Genomic DNA, 13527 nt, shown 5'->3' with positions numbered 1-13527 from the left:
TGAAAACCCAGGAAAGAGGTGACATAAACCAGAATTTACTTGATGGCTTGTAATTATTTCATTTTATGAATACTAGGCAAAAGTTATAAGTGCTAGGTAATTCACCCTAATGTCAGATATTCAAATATAACTGATGGCTAAGATGTGCAGTTGTTTGCCAGAGCCTTGTTATATTTTGAAATGCAATCTGCAATGAATACGTGCTTCAAAAATAACAACATATTTAACAGAGGCATCCCAGCTCGGTGTTTGAGCTGTTCTTTGCTCCAGGTTCAGAGCATGCAAGAACAAAACCAGTGTTTACTTTTAACAGTTTTAAACATAACTTGGCCCCAAAATTCTCTAGAAAAGGTCAGCACAGGTGAAGGGCTTGGTTTCTATAAGCAATCCTGTCATTCAGAGTAACAGCAGTGATTCACTCACAGGAGGGAGAAAATGGCTCTATTGTTGGACTTATTGACTCCAGGGAGGGCAGCTACTCTATTATTACCACAGAGTGCTCACAACCTGAGCTCTGTGTTGGTCCACTTAAAATTACTATTTGCTGTGAAGGATTGGCAAAGCAATTCTTAAAATGATGGGGTGAAAGTAGAAGAAGCTCCATCAGGAGCTTTTCTTTTCCTTTACGCAGGAGTGAGCAGTGCCTCATGATTTCTGAGCCTGACCCACTTATTACCTTTTGTTCGGTTGTCTTTATTAACATATTAACTGACAAAATTGCCTTTAGAAATAAATGCACTTCATTAGGTAATTATGTCACAATAGCCTCTTATTAGGAAGAAAGCAATATTCAGTCCAAACACTTAAAATACATACATCCTGATGGACACAGTATACATATCTAAGTTTATATGTATATGAGGTTGTAAAAGTAACAGCATTTGTGCCAATTACATACAAAGAGAGCTTTCTGTTGTTGTTGCTGTTCCTGTGGAAGTTGTTGTTTTAGAATTAAACAAAATGCATTTGATTAGCGAGATGCTAAAATTATTTTCTTGTCACTACTTCTTAGATTTGGTGACTTCCTAATGTTGCATAATGGTTCATAAGCTGTGCGAAATATTTAAACATAATGCCTTTCTATTGAACCAAAGTACTGAACGTAGTATTCCCCTAAAAGATGCTTTTTCTAAATTATTTATATTTGTAACACTTCAACATAATGGCAGTTTAAAACTTAACCAAAGGAAAAAAACCCTACATAATAAAATGTAGAAAGAATGAGAATATGTAAGAGACATTTCCATATACTTACATATAGAAAGATAAGGCAAAAAACTAGTCAGAATTTGTTTCCTAATAAAATTCTCATGAGGCTTACTATCAGCATCAAACTTATATGGGGTTGTGTCCCCTTGCTTAAAGATTAAACAACGTATTATCTGTCGCTATTTTATCTGTCATATCTGAAAATAAAGGAATGCAAACTTTATTTTTCTTCCCTAAGTTTGCTCATTGTTTTTGAAATACCTTCCTCATAAAACCTTTAGCTGTCAAGAAGTTGCAAATGAAAAGTCAATACTAGTGCTATGTCATGTCATATTACATCCCTTAGGCTACGGAGCAGGGCTTGCTTAGTGTTCGGAGTTGCTTTTTCTTTTTGCAGCATTCACATTGTGCATTCTGCCTGCACACCTGCCTTTGTTATACTCCATAAAAGGACTTTTCATTACAAATAAGTTCAAGAGGGATCATAACATGGAACTTTCTATTGTTTTATTCTTATTTAGGTTTATTTTGGACAAACTATTCATAGTTACTTCATAAAGCCAAGTACTACAAAGTTTCATCTTTATATTTCTAGGTGAACATTAAAGTGTTGAATTACAGTTCTCTTCAACTGAAAGGGTATATATTTATTCATGCCATTCGTTGCATATTAGAGTTTTTGTTAGAGCTGTCACCAGTATATATTAATTGGTTAATAGCAGGAGTTTTAGTGATGATGAAATGTACACAAATTTACATATGAATACTACTTCTAAAGAAAAAAAAGCATACTTGTTCTAAGATAATTTGCGTATATGCTCCAGGAGACACTGTCTTAGAAGGGCATTTCCTTATGTATGAAGAAAAGAAGGCAATGCTTATTTTAACATAGCACTTGCCATTTAATGTTTTTATAAGTTCCTTTAAAAATGCTTTTGAATGTACTGGGAGCATTTTTATTCATTAATTAAAAAGAAAGAGTGAAAGAGTGAGAGCGAGAGCGAGAGATTGCTGCCTAGTAGCAGAGTGCATGCTTTGCATGCAGACAGCCCCAAGATTAACCACTGCAGTCTTAGCGTGAAACCCTGGAGAACCATTTCTGGTCAGAGCAGGCAATTCTAGGCCTGATACAGAAGTAATCTGATTTGGTATGAGGCAGTTTTCTATATTGCTAATCTAACCTACCCTGTTTCCCTGGAAATAAGATGTAATCTGAAAATAAGCCCTAGTATGATTTTTCAGGATGCTTGTAATATAAGCCCTACCCCCAAAATAAGTCCTAGTTAAGTGAAACCCTGCCTTCCACCATTGTGCAGCAACCAGAAGATGACATGACTGTATTTGAATAAATGTAGATTGTTGTACATGAAAAAAATAAAACATCCCCTGAAAATAAGCCCTAATGCGTTTTTTGGAAAAAAAAATTAATATAAGATCTTTTCTTATTTTGGGGAAAACACGGTATTAATTTACTAGATGTTTCCAGTATAACGTATTCGCGAAGGCTTTCACGGCCGGGATCTAATGGTTGTTGTGGGTTTTCCGGGCTTCTTGGCCGTGTTCTGAAAGTGGTTCTTCCTAACGTTTCGCCAGTCTCTGCGGCTGGCATCTTCAGAGGACAGCAAACTGTGCTGTCCTCTGAAGATGCCAGCCACAGAGACTGGCGAAACGTTAGGAAGAACCACTTTCAGAACATGGCCAAGAAGCCCGAAAAACCCACAACAACCGTTTCCAGTATAGTTTTTTTAAGAAGCATGAACTGCTTTCTATTGGACAACTATAACTTTCCTGTGTTTGAACAGAGCATGAAATAGCTACAAGCCAGCTAATTTGGGATTTAAGGGCTTTTGTTTCCCCAGCAACCACTCTAATACTGTAAAATGGCCTTCCCTAACTGAGCACCCTCTTATTTAGGAATCAGCAAAGTATGGTACTTGCAGCCCCAAAGTCTGTTTCTGCCCTGCCTGGCCCCATTAGACTCCCCTGCCCCATAGCTGCTAAAAAGAAGGGCTTTACACCAGAAAAAACAATTGGGATTCCCACTCTAGAAAACTAGGAACATTAATCTCATTAAAATGTCACAATGTGTTCCTGCAGTGCTTAAAGGTAAAGGTAAAGGTTCCCTTTGACAATTGTTGTCCAGTTTTGTTCAACTCTAGGGGGCGGTGCTCATCCCCGTTTCCAAGCCATAGAGCCAGCGTTTTGTCCGAAGACATCTTCCGTGGTCACATGGCCAGTGCGACTTAGACATGGAATGCTGTTACCTTCCCACCGAGGTGGTCCCTATTGATCTACTTGCATTTGCATGCTTTCAAACTGCTAGGTTGACGGGAGCTGGGACAAGCGATGGGAGCTCACTCCGTCGCGTGGATTCGATCTTATGACAGCTGGTCTTCTGACCCTGCATCACAGGCTTCTGCGGTTTAGCCCACAGCGCCACCACGTTGGGACGTGGTGGCCTGCAGCGCTTACAACCACCAAATATCTATTTGCAAAACCAAAATTGGATTTCTGGCGATTTCCACTCTTGTTCTATTTCCCTTCTATTTTTCATTATCTTGCTGGTTTGTGTGTTTCCTAGAGAAACTCATGGCAGAAAATCAGCTTCCAGACACATCAAAGTTACCTAGTTCTAATCTAGATATTTTGGACTGCCTCATCTAGAGTATTGTGTCCACTTCTGGTCACTGCACTTTGGAGGATGCAAACAAACTGGAAGAAGTTCAGAAGAGGGCAACACGGATGATCAGGAGACCGGAAGCCAACTTCTATGATCAAAGACTGGGCTTATTTAGCCTTGAGAAAGGATTGAAGAAAGGTATGATAGCACTCTTCAAATATTTGATAGTTTGTTATATGGAACAGGGGCAGGATCCATTCTCAATCATTCCAGAGTGCAGGACATGTAACAATGGACTCACGTTAGATTTTCACTGAATATCAGGAAAAACTTCCAAACTGTTAGGCCAGTACAACAATGAAACCTTGTGAAGCAGTGAACTTTCTGACACTGGAGGCATTAAAGAGAAAGCTAGACAGCCAACTGTTGGAGATACTGTAATTTGGATTCCTGCATTAAGAAGGGGTTGAACTCAATGGCCTTATAGGCCCCTTTCCCAACTCCATTATTCTATGTTTCTATAACGGGATGGAGTCAAGGATGTCTGATGAATATCATGGAAGGCTACTTTGAAATTTATGGAAATATCAACATCACTTTTTTATTCAGTATCTTGTTGTAATGTTCAAGGGGTGGGGGGAGAAATAAAATGTTAACCAGGTGCATGCCAGTCCATAGACATGCATTCGGTAAATAGCTGGGTTGTGGCCAGTGCGTTTAAAATTTAGAAATAACTGTTTATTAATTATTGCCAATAAAAATGAGATGGTATCTACAGCCCAAGAATATCTTGCATCATTGAAATTTCAGCTCATAAATGGTACATAGACCTAACTTCCCACACTTGACAACTATAATAAACCCTTAACCCCTACCTTCCCAACATCTCACAACCACATCTTATAATTCCATGTCTGTTATATCATCTAACAAACCAGCCATTAAAAACAAACCACAAATCTATACCAATAAGTTAGCAGGAAATGTGTGAAGTAAATGCATTTTTTTAAAAGAATGGTAGCAAGGGAAAGAAAAAGTCAACGATCGTCTGGTTAGAAAAGAACAAGCTAATAATATATTCTGCACATTTAGTGTGCATATTTCAATATACCAGAACAAAAAATAAAGCAGACAATAAAAGAATTGCTGCATCATGTCCACGGTCCTGTAATTTTAAAGAGAAGCAGAGCATAAGGATATTTGCATATACTAGGCAAATGATTACCAGTTTCAGTGATCACTTATTTCTGAGCCCCAATCCTACCTATGTCATCTGACCATTTTTCGCACTGCAACTTGCTACCAAACAGGGCTAGCCCTATCATCTACTTCCGGGTGTGAAGGAGATGCAAATGCACTTGCCTTCACTCATTGTAAGTCACATTGGGAATTTGGATCTGTTCAACTTAAGGGGCCACACAAAGAGAGAAGAGGAAAAGACTTGTTAGCTCCTAGCTTGCAGTTCTGTCTATAGCCCTGCAAGTGGCACCATTAAAAAGAACTGCACTAACAAGGTGTAAAAAGGGGTTTTCTCTCTCAATTTCCTCATTTCTTTTTTTAAAGACCTCTTTCAGACAATATCTTTCTCTCTCCATTCTTAAGGTGTTATAAAAAAAACCCCAAGAATCTTTCCTACAAAGGAGAAGCTGTTAAAAAGAAAAAGAAGAAACGTTTTGCCCACAGAGCAGGGCTTTGCTAGTTTTGGGTGCTGCTGCTGCTGCTGTGTGTGTGCACACACACGGCTTGTTCTCTCTCATGAGGCAATAGGCAAGGTGCTTTAGCAAAGCAGTACTTCATGTGTGCCTATGTGCATGTGTTCAGCTTGCCTGTCCTTTCTGCCTCAACTCAAGTGATCACACACCAGAATTGATACAAAAGAATTCATTTTAAAAAAAGAGAAGCCCCAGAGGCAGAGCAGAAAAGCTATGGATATGGGGAAGGGGGACTCTGGGCTGACTCACATTCCCCTTTGCATCATGTAATCTATAGGAAAAGAAATACATATCTGCCTTTTCTAAACTTGTAGTATTTCCTGAACATTTCCCCAGTGTAGTCAAATCCACAGTGGGGAAATGGCAGAGTAAAGGGGCAGCAAATTTGCTACTTCCCTTGGCATGGCCCCTGGAGCTCCAGACAGCTCCTTCCACTTCCACAGGTCTCCACAGTGGTGTGCATCTGAAGTTTCTCAGAGACAGCCATTCAGGGAGCTAGCTTGTGGTATAGTATAGTGATCCCCAGTCTTGGGCCTCCAGATGTTCTTGGCCTTCAACTCCCAGAAATCCTGGCCAGCAGAGGCGGTAGTGAAGGCTTCTGGGAGTTGTAGTCGAAGAACATCTGGAGGCCCAAGGTTGGGGACCACTGGTATAGTATATAGATTGCTGCTGAAATCCTGGATTACACTTTTCCTCCTTGTTCTTGGGTAGGGCACCTTATCTGCAACCACCAGGGGATACAGTTGCCTTCCCTGCCTCATTCTTTCCACAGGACAGTTTCAGCCATGACATTCCTCTCTTTCCGTGGCTAGATAAGAGGTACATGAATGTTTGAGCCGTGACCATGCCTTCCACATTCTCTAATTGTGTGTGTGTGTGTGTGTGTGTGTGTGTGTGTTTGTGTAATAGACAAAGCAAGACATACATCCCTTCAGTTCCAAAGAGGACACAATTGCCATGTGTATAGAAGGTGACACTTTGCTTCCTACCTGGAACAACTGAAAGCTTTGGTCACCCCTGCTGCCAAAGATGAGAGAACCTGAGTATTTTTTTAATGCTTACATAACCTTCTCTGCAATACGAAAGATCCCATGTTATTTATAATCTAGTTCTCCAATGCCAGCATACTTAGCATATCAAACACATTGTCTTAACTGCTTGAGAGAGTATGTAGCTGCCTGAAGGTGCAATCCTAATACGTTAAAGTGTAATTTGGTATGAAACTACTTCTCATAACAACCTATTGAATACAACCTACTTCTGAGTAACTATGCTTAGGATTATGCTGCATTTCATTTTGAATTTAAGTTTAAAACAATACACACACATTTTTAAAAAAATGCAGTTTGCAGAAACTATCTGCATGCCAGTGTCTCTCTACAACGTAAGGGACAAGAATTTAAAGTAGTTAGAATGTTCAGCCAATGGGTTTCCTGTGATTGTGAACATATGGATTCTTAAGTCTTTTAACAGAAAGCAGAATATGATGCTGTAATAAGTACATCTGGCAAACATGGCAACCATAGATTTTTATATTAAAGGAAAGAGAAGAAAGGCAGTGGTGAAAGAAGAAGTCTATAGGGAAAAGACTAGGAATTGATGAAAAAAGGAAGACTTTCCTTCATCAAAGAAAAAATGGCTTCACTATAGTCATTTATCCTATGATTGCCAATATGGACAAGAGGAAGGATGAAAGATAAAGGGTAGAAATAATTCCCAATGTTCCTGTTAGGCATTAAAAAAAGAAAAACCTTCATCTAGCAATCTATGAAAATATAGCTCCCAAATAGTCATCACAAAGAATTATATGCAATCTAGAAATAATAAACACTCTAGTGCTGTGAAGGAAGCTGGAAAATATATTGCAAGGTACTGTTGCATTTAACTTGTAGATGTTACTTCCATCCACCTTTACTCTGCCCCCTTCTCCTGATTTCCATTATATTTTATTTAAGAAATGGAGAAGAATAGGTTTAGATATGCTAGGCACTGAGGGCACTGTTGTTACAATGAAGAAAAAGGACCACTACTTCTACAAAGCAACTGGTCAGAAGAACATTGTGATTGGGAAGCAAACACCTGACCTTCTTTGTTCACTAGTGAATTATGTGACATTTCTGGTCTGGCTATCTCCCTTTAAGTCAATGGATGGAATCCTCTGCATATTTTTTCTTGGAGTGAGCATACTTTTGAGCAAACACGCACAGGACTATTTAATAGACCTTTCGTAGATTTTGGAAAGTTATTTTATCATTAAACAAATAATTTGTTGAAACATCATGGAAAGAATGTTGAATAATAAGAAAACAGATATACAGTAATGTAATTAGATGAGCATTGGGCAGCAGGCAAACGAAACCAACAACTGTGATTTCAAAGAAAAAAGCTGGCAAATATTGACTGTGGAAAACTTACTGAAAGTCATTCCCTACGGGAGTATGCTCTAAATTTAAACACTGTTTTAAACTACAATCAGGTCCAAAGGGAACACCATGTTCACCCACATGGTGCAGCAGGAAATTCCCATAAGATCTAGGCTCAAGAGAGCTCTTTAGTGCACATAAGCAGCATGATGGTTTATTAGAGCCAATGGGAGGTATTTTAGCCCCCTGATACCAACATCCACTCTTTCTTTGTTGCAGTCCTGGTGCAGGTTGTTGATTGTGCAGCAAATATAATCTAGATAAGGCAGGAGAGTGAAAAACAGGGTAAAAATAAATTATGAGATTCTTCTGAATGTGAAATCTTCATTCCTAGCAGTCTCGGTAGTGCCTGTAGTATTTATCTTATTTATCACATATTTATCACGAAGCCAAGGAACACAATATAAAGAGTTTTGTCCCTAGATATCACCAAAAAACACTGCAAAGTATGTAGTGACTTGTCCATGTGTGGAAAAGAAATTAACTGAATTTACATTTCTATATGAAAATATAAATTCTGTACTTCCTAAGATTGGTAAAAGGACAAAGTATATCTTGCTTCAGAAATCCAGACATTTCTGAGCTATGTGGTGCACACTGGTGAAGGAAAACATGCACGTAAAACCAGACATACATTTCAGAAGTGCAAACAAGTAAAAATATAAAATATACACAAACGTGCTTTAATCAATAATAAAACTGAATCAAATTTGTAAGAGTTCATACCAAAAATTGAATGAATTTCTATCCAAGAAAAAAAAATCTTGCAATCCAATGCATAACTAGGATAGGATTTTAATGCTGATGGGATTTTGAGAAACATAATGAAACAGAAACAGATTTTCACATCTCTACTTGCCCATGACAATGCTGTCAGATACATAGGAATTCTAACTCTAAATCAACAGCTCATGTTCTATCCAGCCATTCTCAACTGGGCCATGTAGCCCTCTGGGGGCCCTGGCACATCTGAATGGGGCCACAGACTGGAAACAATTCTTCACATGCCACCTTATAAGGTTCGTTATGCGACTTACGCAATCCTGATTTGGCCTATACTTCTTTCATATTGTGTTTATGGCCACAACCAAAAAAAGGTTGAGAATGGCTGTTCTATACTATGTCCTGTAAAACCTGTGTGTGCACGTACAGCCTACAGATTGCATAATGCCCTTCCATCCTCAAACCCCCAACATTTAAAAAAATATTGTTTCAACTGTCTCAAAGTTTCCTTGTGCTCTGTAGGGGGCTTGGAGCAGTTTTTACCATGTTCTGAGAGCCCATAGGACCACAGACTAAATTTAAAACTTTTGCCACTAGGCAGCATGAAGGAGTGTGTCAGTGGGGAAAAAAACTACTAACCTTGTTTTTAGGGGCAGGGGATTACCAGGGTGCCCACCCTTGCTCTAAGGGTCTTGCATCCTTAAGGCATACAGCCATAAAGAGTATGTGCTTGATTTCAGCTGCTGTGTAGACATGGAACATTTTTATTCTTCCATGTGCTCCCACTGCTGAAGCACATTGCCGATCACACACAACTGACATAAATTAATGGAAGATCAATGAACTATTTATACAAGGAGAAAAAGCCATGAACTATATAACCAACTCTATTAAAAGACTTGGAACTCTTAATATCTTTCTGCACACACTTAGGAAATCCAGTCATATCAAGGTTGTCAAGAAAAAAAAATATTTCCCACAAAAATAATAAACTGGAAAAAATGGTGAGATACTGCTGTCTGAGAGAGGTGTATACTCGTGGCATATAGAGGCAGAAAAAGTATTTACTGTGATCAGGACAACACTCTAAAAATACCAAACATTGCATGAGTATTATGGGAAGGGAATGTGTTGTTTGATATCAGCAAATGCATGAGGTCCCTGTGCTTATCTCACAGCCACTTCACACCTTCCAGTCTTTTGACTGAAGCTCTGGCTCCAAAGAAAATGCTAGGGAAACATCAGAGAAGTTACTATTCAATGAAAATTTATCTATATTTTGTACAGTCAGTGGCATGCAGAAGCGCTGTCATTATAGAAACAGTAGTACACTGCCTATGTACACTGCCACTACTAATGGCACCGTTTTATTAAAAGAGGTAATACTGTTTACTGCACTACCCTGAACAAGCCCAATGTCATGTCATTTTGGAAGATAAGCTTGATCAGGCCCAAGAGACCAGCAAATAATTCTCAAAGCAGGAGAGAAAAAAACTCTAATTTAAAGCAAACTCATGGAAATTCAGACAATAGATCAAGCTTCCCCTTCTAAAATGGGCAATTGATGTATCCTTGTACTATCCCAAGCAGACATGAGAGGTGAGCTCTACTATTTGTTTCACTAAAGAGAGACTTACTAAAGAGAGGGGGAAACCCCTCTTCCTACCAAGGATTAAGTTCATTAACAATATTCTTTCCCTCAGTACAGATACAACCGGATACAGTGAATTGGTAAAGAAAGTGGGGGTGAGGGACGAAAAAATATTGTGGCACCTTACAGACTACTAGATTTATATCTAATTAGACCTTTCATGTTCCTAACCTCAGTACATATAACTATGTGGTACAGAAAGGGGACTTTCCTCCACAAAAGCCTGCATGGAAACCAATCTATCAGTCTTTCTGGGGGCACAATGTTTTGTCCTCCCCCTCCCCGTCACCTTCCCTCCACATGCTGAATGCTAACATGACTGCCTCTTTGGAAACTAGTAAAACTATAACAGAAATAGCCACATGTTCCTTTAAGCAACCCAAAAGTAGGAGAGGTGATACCTTTATTTAGATCACTAAAAATCAAATATCAAATATCCCAATCTTTCATGAATAAATTTCACTTCCTCCGGCTCACAGTAGAGAAATTATGAATGGAAGTCCCAAGATGGTCATTGCAGAGATGATCCACCAGAGACATTACTTATGGTGAGCTGAAAGCTGGCTTCAACCAGTTAGGAGGAGGGTGTTTTAAATTGCCTCACCCCTGGTGCCATTTAGTTGGAATTTTCCACTCAGCCTCCAGGACAGGAGGTAGCCCCTGAAAGCACCCCTCACCCCCCCCAATGCATATTGCCCATTTGGAAATCACATTTCCTTATTGGTAGGTAGGGGAAGGCCATGCAGAAAGCCAAAGTATGTTACTGTGGAAAGAACTGCACTGTAAATCAACTGTTTTATCGATAAGTTCAGAGCTTTTATTTCATTGCAGCTCTTCCATTTTACTAGTGATATGCCGTGCAGTGGATGGCATAGCTAGTGGGATTGTGTTCTAATGATTACTTAAGAGTAAGGAAGGCGTATTACAAGCCCATGCTTTGAGTGAGGATACATAATTGCTGACCTGTGCCCTGAATGTCCTTTCTTTGTGAGGAGGAGTTATTTGCATCAACCACAACTTTTTGATTTAAAACAAGCCCCTCAAGTCTTTTAAGAATTTCCATCTTTTTTGAAACACAAGAATTCCTTAGTATTCCCTTAGTGTTGGGAAAAGAAAGTGCATCTTTACTCAAGAATTTAAACTAAATTAAGAATTTCAAAATCCCAATAAAGCAAAGATTCAGCAGCAACATAAGAAGTTGCACTCATTGTGCAAAGTTGACTAAGAACACGGTTATACCATGAAAATGAATCAGTAGAGGGTCTGGGATTTTTGAAATTTGTTTAAAATCAGATAGTAGTTACGTGGGTTTTGGGGCAATGTATGGTCAAGATTTTAGAATCACTGCATTTGAATCTTTGTCCTGCGTCCACCCGGTCTTGCACTGACTGCTGATCCTGTGGCGTTGTTTTTTTAATTTTTTAAATGTTTTCAATCTGGTATCATGCTAGTTCAGTATGACAATAAAAAAAAAATTAAAACAGATGTTTTCCTGTAGCTGGACACTTTCACACACACAGAAGAAGAGGGGGTGATAGACTGAAACTGACCAGAGACATTGACTAGGGAAGCATCTAGGCAAAGAAGGGAGAAACACAGACATGCAGACACACACACATGGGTGAGGGTGAGGGGAGAGGAGAGGGAGCCATGGAGCCAGTAGCAAGGGCTGGAGAGATGGAAGGCATACTAGTGAGTGGCATACAGACACAATGTACACTGACAGAGGCATTCATATATGCCAAAATGATTCAAAATAAATTGATTCCACAAGCATTTTAAAATAAACAAACTCTTGCAGCCAAGTAAAATGCCTCATAAAAATTCTGTTAAGTTGGAATTTTAAAATCAATTTCAAATATACTAAATCTGATTCAAAAACAGGATGTTTTTCTATATGTAAGTGAGCTCTAACTTTTTCTGACCGGTTTAAACTTAATTCCTCAGGAAACGTCGTCCAGTTACAAAGGAAGAATTTGCCATTTGTTCTGCCTATTACTCATAACGGGGCAGTGTTTGACGAGTACATAAACACATCTGAGTTGAGTATATTTTATTAGCCATAATAAAAAGGTCACAAATTTTCCTTTTTCCCAAAACAACAATTACAAATTTCCAAAAGAATAATCTCCACTATCCATTCCTATGACATGCTGGGAAGAAACTGCCAACAGAGTTGACAATATTATACTAGGTAGCTACAGAGGTGCCTCAACTTATGAATGTCCCAACTTACGAAAATTTCGACTTATGAAAAGCTCTGGCTGCAAAATTTTGCTTTGACTTGTGGCCGGAGCTTCCACTTACAAACAGAAAAAGGCAGGGGTAAAGGGTGGGAAATTCAAACCGTTGGTGGCAAAGAGGCTGCTTCTTTGTAGCTCTTTCACCCCAATGGTTAGGAACAGGGAGGCTCAGCCTCCTGGGCTTCCAGTGCTGCTGCCACTGCCCCCGGAAGGTGAGCCGCTGGACCATCCTGGCTGGGCTCAGCCTCCTGGGCTTCCAGCGCCGCCACAACTGCTGCCATGGAGGCGTCCTGCGGTTCTCTGCTGCCGTGACTGCTGCCACTGGAGGCTTCCCCAGCTTCCCCACCACTGCCGCCAACAGAGGCTTCCTGACCTTACTTGCCGCTGCCGCCGGCTTCTTGGACTTATGACGGGCTTACTGATGGTGGTTTTGGTGGTGGAGAAGCCGCGCAGCAGCGGAGGAAGCCTGGGTGGGCTCCCGGAGGGCTCCCGCTGACTGTGTTTTCGGTGGCGGTGGAGCCCACACGGCTGAGCATGGCTGGGAGGCTTCTGAGGAGGCTTTGTGGTGAGGTAAGGTGCTGCTTTTTGCATTTTAAAAACTGTTTTGGACGGCTTCTGAAGAGTGGGATTGGGCTGATAGGGTTATGTTTACATTGTTTGGTTTTGTTTTGTTTTTTTGCAGGCCCAGGGGCTTGCAGTGTTTTATTTTTATTTTGGGGGGAGGTATTTTTTTCTTCAGCTGAAATGGATTAATCAGTTTTCAATGCATTCCTATGGGAAATTGTGCTCTGACTCAGTGGTTCTTAACCTTGGGTTACTCAGGTGTTTTTGGACTGCAACTCCCAGAAGCCTTCACCACCAGCTGTGCTGGCTGGGGTTTCTGGGAGTTGCAGTTCAAAAACACCTGAGTAACCCAAGGTTAAGAACCACTGCTCTGACTTACGAA

At 39.9% G+C, this 13527-nt stretch overlaps 1 protein-coding gene and 1 long non-coding RNA gene across 7 annotated transcripts in view; both read right to left on the bottom strand.

Annotated features, from left to right (window-relative positions):
* The window catches only part of MEIS2 (Meis homeobox 2), a 277957-nt gene that overhangs the window by 34477 nt on the left and 229953 nt on the right, over positions 1-13527 (bottom strand). The window lies entirely within an intron of this gene.
* The window catches only part of LOC140703199 (uncharacterized), a 39399-nt gene that overhangs the window by 6460 nt on the left and 19412 nt on the right, over positions 1-13527 (bottom strand). Inside the window, exon 2 of the long non-coding RNA XR_012082572.2 lies at positions 1-13389. This exon is cut by the window's left edge and continues 6460 nt beyond it. This is a non-coding gene — a long non-coding RNA (uncharacterized LOC140703199). The remainder of the gene's footprint in view (positions 13390-13527) is intronic.

Source organism: Pogona vitticeps, chromosome 1, assembly GCF_051106095.1.
Source record: "Pogona vitticeps strain Pit_001003342236 chromosome 1, PviZW2.1, whole genome shotgun sequence".
Classification (NCBI taxonomy): Eukaryota; Metazoa; Chordata; class Lepidosauria; order Squamata; family Agamidae; genus Pogona; species Pogona vitticeps.
The sequence above is the reverse complement of the archived record's forward strand: the minus strand, read 5'-3'. Positions and strand labels throughout refer to the sequence as shown.